Below are 9,083 nucleotides of genomic sequence, written 5' to 3'. Positions count from 1 at the left end.
CACAACAGCAAAGAGCCAATAAAGGAGAAATGTTACATAAGTATCACAAATAAATATGTTGTAATATTAAATATCATAGAACCAAAAGAAAAAGTCCAGAAAAAATGCATTAAGAAATTTGAAGCAGAAGATATAACTTGGGGAGTGTTTGAGGAGGTAGAAAAGAGGGTTGGTTCCATGGAGAAAGAAGCATCAGAATTTAACTTCTATGCAATAACAGCAAGTGGAGATAGAAGTCTATTCCAAACTTTGGGAGATAGCATATATGATTTGTAGTATAGCTGGTTAAAACATAGAGTACCTAAAGGGAAATAGTTTGTGATAAGACTGGACAGTAATGTGGGAGCCAGAATGTAGATCTTCTTAAATGCTCTTCTTCACAAAAGAAGCATAAATATTCATTATTTTACAAAGGAAAGAGAACTGGCTCTACAGAGGATGTTGTATATATCTGATATGTATTATCTACATGATCTTGGTCAGGTTCCTTGACCTTAGTTTCTTTATCTGTAAAATGAGAAGATTGGAGTAGATGACATTTTGAAAAGCCCTTCCAGCTCTAATTCTTCCATTCCATGATCCAATGAACTAAAAACAACTGTAAATGTAGGAGAATGCCATATTCCCAGTCCTGCCTACCTGGTAAATAATAAGACCAAGATGGGGATATCTGTGAGAGAACTCTGTAAACTATAAAATGCCATAAACTGCTTCAGTTTTAGAAACTGGTTGCCCTTCCCTCCAATACTTTTTAACGTCCTTTTGTGTGTTGTCTTTCCCCCCTAGATTGTAAACTCCTTGAAGAAAAGGATTATCTTTTTAAAAAATTTCCCCAGTGCTTAGAACCGTGCCTGACTATATGATTATTGTATTGAATGATATACTATTAGTATACAATATAGTATAGGATCTATTGGAGAAGGAAATGGCAAACCACTCCAGTATGCTGCCAAGAAAACCCTATGGATAGCTAAGATCCACACAGTCAAGAAGAGTCTGACAGTCTGAACAATAATAAATAGTATTGGACTATACTGTATTTTATTATTGTTCCAAATAATGAAGACTACCTTGACAATTGTCTAAGTGACACTGACATAGATACTGTACCCAGCATTTGGAGACAAAAACAGTTTCTGGGTGAGAGGTCAACAGCTCCTTTGACCTGGTGAGACTCTATCCTTGTGAGACCTAGTATGATCCTCACTATGGGGAAAAGAGAGAGAAGAGAGATGGGGGAAGAGGGGGAGAGAAAGGACTCAGCTGACTGCAACTATTACTGATTCTAAATTTGTATTATGTAGTCTTGTCCTGTGTTTCACAACTTTTGCCTTTACTTGTTTTTGTTGGGTCATTCACATCATCTTTTACCTGACATGAGATATATAGTCCACTTCTCCTACCTAATTTGATAAAGAAAAATCCACTCCATCTTTTTACTTCTTAGAACCAACATAAATATTGCCAAGAACTTTTGCATTACAAAAGTTTTCTCCCTCAGTGTCACATTTTCTTCCCTTTCAGGATCTGAATAAGTTTTAAAAAGCTACATAAAATTACTGTAATGTCCGGAGTTATATTTCCCATCAGATACAAAACTCAGATAATGTCTGTATCCCCTTAAGAGTAGAGTATATGTTTGGGTTTAGAATGAAGTAAAAATACCCAATAGGAAAGATTTAAACTTAAAAGCTTTACATGTTATTTTTACTGGAAAATGAGGAAAAGTTGATAAAATATCTCTCACTTTTACATAATCTGTTTTGTTCACTAATCATTTTAAATGGAATTATATGACTACTATCCATTTTAGATTTAACTGATGCTGAACTGCAGTAATATGATACACACAGCTGGTGCCCATATTAAAAAGTAGGTGAGATAGTCAAGATTCCAGCACCCTTGTTTTGGCCATAGAGAAGCACAGTGTTTTTTATTAGGGGGATCTCTATGAATTCCTTATTAACTTTTATATATCAGAGGATTCAATCAAACATTAACTATAGATTCCTTCCTCAAGTAAATATCCAGCTTAAAAGCAATGTTTGTTGCTATTATTGTTCAATTGTGCCCAACTCTTTGTGATTCCATTTGGAGTATTCTTGGCAAAGATAATGGAATAGGTGGACATTTCCTTCTCCAACTCATAGGTGAGGAAATTGAGGCAAACAGGATTAAGCGACTTACCTAGTACCCCATAGTTAGTAAGTATCTGGGGTTGGATTTGAACTCAGAAAAAGGAATCTTCCTGACTCAGGGCCAAGCATTCAGTTCACTGTAACACCTCACTGCCCATTTAAAAGCAATAGAACCTAATAAAACTTTCCTAGATCTGCTAAGAGTAACTCTGACCTTTATCTGTGTGATAACAAGGCCAGGATCCAAACATTAAAAATTGCAATAGGCTAGGACAATGGGTTGAATATATTGAAAGTGAAATTCAATAAGAGTAAATGCAAAGTCACATGCACGTATTTTTTAAAAATCTCATTCACCATAGCTAGACAATAGCTGGTATGATAAAGTTATGAAGTTTGGGGAAACTGAAAGCTTAGTATCAAGTCACATGTGTGACATGGTAGCAAAAGCAATGGATATGATATTAAAATCATTAAGAGAAGCTCTGAATCAAGTCCTATCTCTCCAAAGCCTCATAATAGTAAAGAGAACTCTGAGTTCCAAAGACTCTGCCAGAAGATTGCAAGCTTTAGCAAGTCATCTGAGGACAAACCAATTTTAAGTATGAATGAGTTTTTTACCCACAGAAGCTCTTAAAAGACTATCTGCTATTAGCATCTATACCAAGTCAACAGATATTGATTAAGTGCCTACTATGTGTCAGGCACTGTGGCTATGTGCTAAAACTAGTGGAGGAATACTCGCTAAATTATATACCAATATATCCCTGACAATGGCTTTTCCAATGGCTTTTCATTCTCAGCAAATGACTTTCTTGCCTAATTTACTAAAAAGTCTGTAATGGTCTAGTGTGAATCTTCATCGCACCTTTCTCTTTTTTCTAACCTTTTCAGCTTCTTCAATGATTCCCTTACATTTCTTCTCTTTCTTGTTTGATTGATCTACCATTCTCTCAGACATCTTCAGAATCTCTCCTTTTCTATTAGTCCTTTCCCTTCATCTTATAAACATGCTCAGGCTCTTGTAAAAAAAGCAAAAAACTTCCCAACCTTCAAAAGATCACCTTATATCTTTACCCTTTCACTGCCAAATTTCTGGCTCATGAGAAAGAATGGTCTAGGGGGAAGAATGTTGGGGCTTGGTTTGAATATCAGTCTTACACAATAGCTACATGCCCTGGGCAGTTCATTTTGTTTCTTTAGGCTTCAGTTTTCATATCTGTATAAAGGATTACATTAATCTCTAAAATTGTTTCCAGTTCTGAAGTTCTGTAATTCCATACAAAGAATAGGGTAGACTCAAGGGTCACCATTGTAAACCTCAAAATTTCTTAGACTTATAAATGTTGGAAATTTCACCCTTGGGAAATTTCATACTTGAAAAATTTCCTATTGATAGTGGGAACTCTATTGGAATGTGAACCCCATTGGCATGGGAGGTTCCTTCTCCTCCCTTCTTAAGATTACTTTAGGACAGAAACCTTTTGCTGAACAATGGAAAGGACTTTGACCTATGCTTAAGCATAGAACAGGAATTTCTTTGAGTCATGATTGATTTTAGAATTGATACAATGGAGATACTTGGAATCAATCTCCACCCTATTCAGTCCTAACAGGATTGAGTAAGGGCTGCAGCCTAGATCAAAATTTAATTATTTCAATCTCTACCCTACTCAGGTTAACAGGATTTAGAAAGGGCTGTAGCAAAGGATCAAAGATTTAATTATTTGAAAATATGACCTTCAACAGACATGTGCAAAGCCAGAGACCTCTGGGCGGTCCTGGGTTAAGCTAGAGCCTCCATTGGCACAGGGAAATTGATGGACAGGTGATTGGTAAATGTGAGGACTGAGGGGAGGGAACTTGGATGGTTTCCTTAAGGATAGGGATGGTTGAGGAGTTTGTCAGAGTGGTTGCGGTGTGCTCTGAGAAGCTTGCGCTGAAGGAAGCTGAAGGTGGGGACCCCGGAGACTGTTTCTCCATTTTTGGTCACGTGAGTAATAGGGACTGATCTCCTTTCATTGCCCCAGCTATCTAAGGGCTTGGGCCTTCTGGCCCAGCCTAAACAGTAGGGGTATTTAAGCCCTATTCCCTTCTCTCCCCTTTCTCTCTCCCTCTATCTCTCTATCTCTAATTCCTTTCTTCCTCCTGTTTTAATTAAAACTCCATAAAAGGTTGACGGCTGACTTGAGTTTTCATTAAGGAATTACATAGCTGAATTCCTTGGCGACCTTAAATTAATATATATCAGTCTTTTAAAAGTGATTTCCTTGTCACACCATCTCCTCAAAACCTTGCAATTTTGCTTCCATCCCCACATTTTTTGTTGTTGTTTAATCATTTAAGACTTTGTGAAAAATGCAAAGGAAGGAGGACTTGCAGTCCCAGATCTCAAACTATACTATAAAGCGGTAGTCATTAAAACAATATGTTACTGGCTAAGAGACAGAAAGGAAGATCAATGGAATAGACTTGGTAAGTTACTTCAGCAAGACAGTCTATAATAAGCCCAAATACCCCAGCTTTTGGGACCAAAATCCACTATTTGATGAAAACTGCTGGGAAAATTGGAAGACAGTATGGGAGAGATTAGGTTTGGATCAACATCTCACACCCTATACCAAGATGAACTCAGAATGGGTGAATGACTTGAATATAAAGAAGGAAACTATAAGCAAATTAGGAAAACACAGAATAGAATACATGTCAGACCTTTGGGAAGGGAAAGATTTTAAAAACAAGCAAGACTTAGAAAGAGTCACAAAATGTAAAATAAATAATTTTGACTACATCAAATTAAAAAGGTTTTATACAAACAAAACCAATGCAACCAAAATTAGAAGGGAAGCAACCAACTGGGAAGCAATCTTCCTAACAAAAATATCTGACAAAGGTCTAATTATTCAAATTTATAAAGAGCTAAACCAATTGTTCAAAAAGTCAAGCCATTCTCCAATTGATAAATGGGCAAGGGACATGAATAGGCAATTTTCAGTTAATGAAATCAAAACTATTAATAAGCACCTGAAAAAAGTGTTCTAAATGTCTTATAATCAGAGAAATGCAAATCAAAACAACCTTGAGGTATCACCTCATACCTAGCAGACTGGCTAACATAACAGCAAAGGAAAGTAATGAATGTTGGAGGGGGTGTGGCAAAGTTGGTGGAGTTGTGAATTGATCCAACCATTCTGGAGGGCAATTTGGAACTATGCCCAAAGGACGCTAAAAGACTGTCTGCCCTTTGATCCAACCATAGCACTGCTGGGTTTGTACCCCAAAGAGATAATAAGGAAAAAGACTTGTACAAGAATATTCATAACTGCGCTCTTTGTGGTGGCAAAAAATTGGAAAATGAGGGGATGACCTTCAATTGGGGAATGGTTGAACAAATTGTGGTATATGTTGGTGATGGAATACTATTGTGCTCAAAGGAATAATAAACTGGAGGAATATATATATATATGTATAGTTCCATGGGTACTGGAATGACTTCCAGGAATTGATGCAGAGTGAGAGGAACAGAACTAGAACATTATACACAGAGACTGACACACTGTGGTACAATCGAATGTAATGGACTTCTCCATTAGTGGCAATGCAGTGGTCCTGAACAACTAGGAGGAATCAACAAGAAAAACCACTATCCACATCCAGAAGAAACACAGAAGAAAAACAACTGCTTGAATACATAGGTCAAGGGGATATGGTTGGGGATGTAGACTAAATGAACATCCTAGTGCAAACATCAACACCATGGAAATAGGTTCTGATCAAGGACACAAGTAATACCCAATGAAATTGCGTGTTGGCTGTGGGAAGGATGGGGGAATAATGTTCTAAATTGACTAAATAAATTTAAATTAAAAAAAAAGATTCTTTGTGATCCTGTTTGGTGGTTTCTTGGCAAACATACTGGAATGCTTTGCCATTTCCTTTTCCAGCTCATTTTATAGATGAATAACTGAATCAAACAGGGTTAAGTGATTTGCCCAGGGTCTCATAGCCCAGTAAGTATCTATGACCAGATTTGAACTTATCAAGATGTCTTCCTAATTCTGGGCAGAACTGTACCACCTATATACCCTTCTATTCCCACTACTCTCCTAAAATAACTATTTCTCTAATGACTTCTTTATCATTAAATCTGATGGTCCTTTTTGTTTCTGCATTCCCCTGGATCTCAATGTAATTTTAAAACATGAACCATCTTTTACTACTTTATAACCTCTCATCCTTTGGCTTTTCTGATAATGTCCTCTCTTCTTACCTATATAGCTGTTCCTTTAACTCTTAAAAAAAATCTCTGCAGTATTACTCACATCATTCCTCTCCTTTCTATTTCCACTCTAATTCATGCCTTAATCTCTTCTTCTTTATTGTTATCTTTTGTTTTCAATTGTTATTATTTTATTCAATATATATATTCAATTCAATTCAATCAAAAATTCAATATATATATTATTCAAATGATATTGTTATCAGTAAGTCTCCTTACTGACCTTCCTGCCTCTAATCTCACCCCTTTCTGACTCATCCTTCATGCTCCTACCCAAATTATTTTACTAATATATCACTCTGATCATTTCACTTTTCTATTAAAAAAATCATCAGTAACTATCAATTGCCAACTGTATAAAATTTATACTCTTACTCTAAACATTTAAGATCCTCCACACTTGGGCTTCAACCTACCATTATAGAGTTATTTATTCCTAATTCCCTTCACATGATTTACATTCTAGTTAAGAAGGACATTCAAGATTCAATTCTTATCTTGTTATTTATTACCTTGAGATCAAAAGTACTCTGGGAGGTTACATTTCTAAACCCCTACACTGTTCATAAGCCTCCATTGGGATGTTTCCCTTTAACAGTTAGCCAGGAGAAAAATTTGCCTCAAAGTGAAGGCATTTACTGAGATGGCACAGTAAGAATGAAACTACAAAATGTTTACCCCATATATTTGAAGTATACTCTCCCATAAATACATGTACCATTGGTGGGAAGAATGGGTACATACATAAACCTTAGTGAGGCACAGATGGAGAGAATAATGTGACCAGGGTAACTCATGCCTTTGGCACTATAAGGCCTGGGGTCCTTTCTCTTTTTATAGGTCTTCATGTTGCTCCCTGCCTCTACTGGAAAGTTCCCTTACCTGAGCTCTCTAGGCCTGTTTTGATCATCGGTTTGACTTCTGACTGCCTGGGCTAATTTCTCTTGGACACATAGCTGTCTCTCTTTTCTGCCATAAAGGGATACCATACACATTGACTAAAACTATATAAAAACAGTAAAAATATTAAAATATACAAATAATATAGACACAGATGGAAATCTAGCAAATAAATTATTTTTTTATTATTTAATTAAGGTTTATATTTTTTAAATTCTATGAACATTTCAGGAGAGGCACTGTGGAAAGCTGACCTGGAGGTCAGGAAGACCTGGGTTCAAGTCCTACCACTGACACATACTTGTTATATGATCCTGAACAAATCAAAACTACTCAGTGCTCCGGAGCAACTAAGACTATAAATTGCAGTGAAGGTGCCAGTTTACATTGGTAGAAGTTCCCTCACTTGGGAGTATGTTTGTTATTCAGTTGTTTCAGTCATGCCTGACTTTCTGAGATGCCATTTGGAAGTTTCTTGGTAAATATATTGGAGCACTTTGCCATTTCCTCCTCCAGCTAATATTACAGAAGAGGAAACTGAGGTAAGTAGGGTTAAATGATTTACCCAGAGTCACATAGCTAGTGTTTGGGGACATATTTGAATTCAGGAAGATGAACCTTTTTGACTCCAGACCTGATACTCTACACACCACATCACCTAGCTTCCTAGGAGTGCATTAATGAAATTATGGCTTGTCTCTATTTTATGAAAATGTAGAGAATTTTATGGTTTTATTGAGAAATTTACTTCTTTGGAGTTTTTGGTGTGTTTGTTGTGATTAAATTTTTTATAAGTATAGGTAATACAGTTATTTTCAGATCCCTGAATTGAAAACATGAGATTTGAAAGGACACCAGGGATTGATTCGATGATACGATTCTGTGAATGAATCTGCTATATCTATCATCCACTGGAGCAAGTCTTGGTGAGGCAGCACAAGCTGAGCCCTGAGAAAAAAATCTGTTCTACCTGGCCCTGTGGTGAATCAACCTGGCAGCTAAGAAGTCATAGCCTAAAGCAAGGGAATCATTCATCCAGGGGTTATGCCACATTTGGAAACAAACTTGTTTGGTTGAATGCTTTGTAGCATTCACTTTACCTTTCTCTAAGACAGAGGTAGTAGAGGAGACAATGTGCCCTCAATTTAAGGGAATGTTTTGTTGATTAGTTGCATCTGATTCTTTGTAACTCCATTTGGGGTTTTCTTGGCAAAGCTATCAAAATAGTTTTTCATTTCCTTCTCCAGTTCACTTGACAGATGAGGAAACTGAAGCAAATGGGTTTTAATGACTTGCCCAGGGTCACACAACTAGTAAGTATCTGAGACCAAATTTGAACTTGGGTCCATCTTTCTGACTCCAGGGCTGGCACTCTGTCCACTGTACCACCTAGTATTTCTTTCTATATATCTTCTTGGAAAATATCCCTTTATTAAAGCTAATTGAAATTAACTAGTTAAGTTGGCAGTGAGGTACTAACTGGTACCAAAGATACTAAAGAGATAATTAGTGATTGCAATTGGGGAGAATCAGAGGAATGCAAATTAAAGCCATTCTGAGGTTCTACCTCACATATATCAAAATGGCAAAGATGATAAAAAAGGATAATGATAAATGTTGGAAGAGTTGTGGGAAAATAGATACAGTGATCCACGATTGGGGGACCTGTAAATATGTACAACTCTTTTGGAATGCAATTTGGAATTATACACAAAAGGTTACTATTGTGTGCTCTTTGACCTAGCTATACATTGCTAGGCCTTTAT

The sequence above is a fragment of the Monodelphis domestica genome, chromosome 2, assembly GCF_027887165.1.
Source record: "Monodelphis domestica isolate mMonDom1 chromosome 2, mMonDom1.pri, whole genome shotgun sequence".
In the NCBI taxonomy this organism is placed as follows: domain Eukaryota; kingdom Metazoa; phylum Chordata; class Mammalia; order Didelphimorphia; family Didelphidae; genus Monodelphis; species Monodelphis domestica.
The sequence above is the reverse complement of the archived record's forward strand: the minus strand, read 5'-3'. Positions refer to the sequence as shown.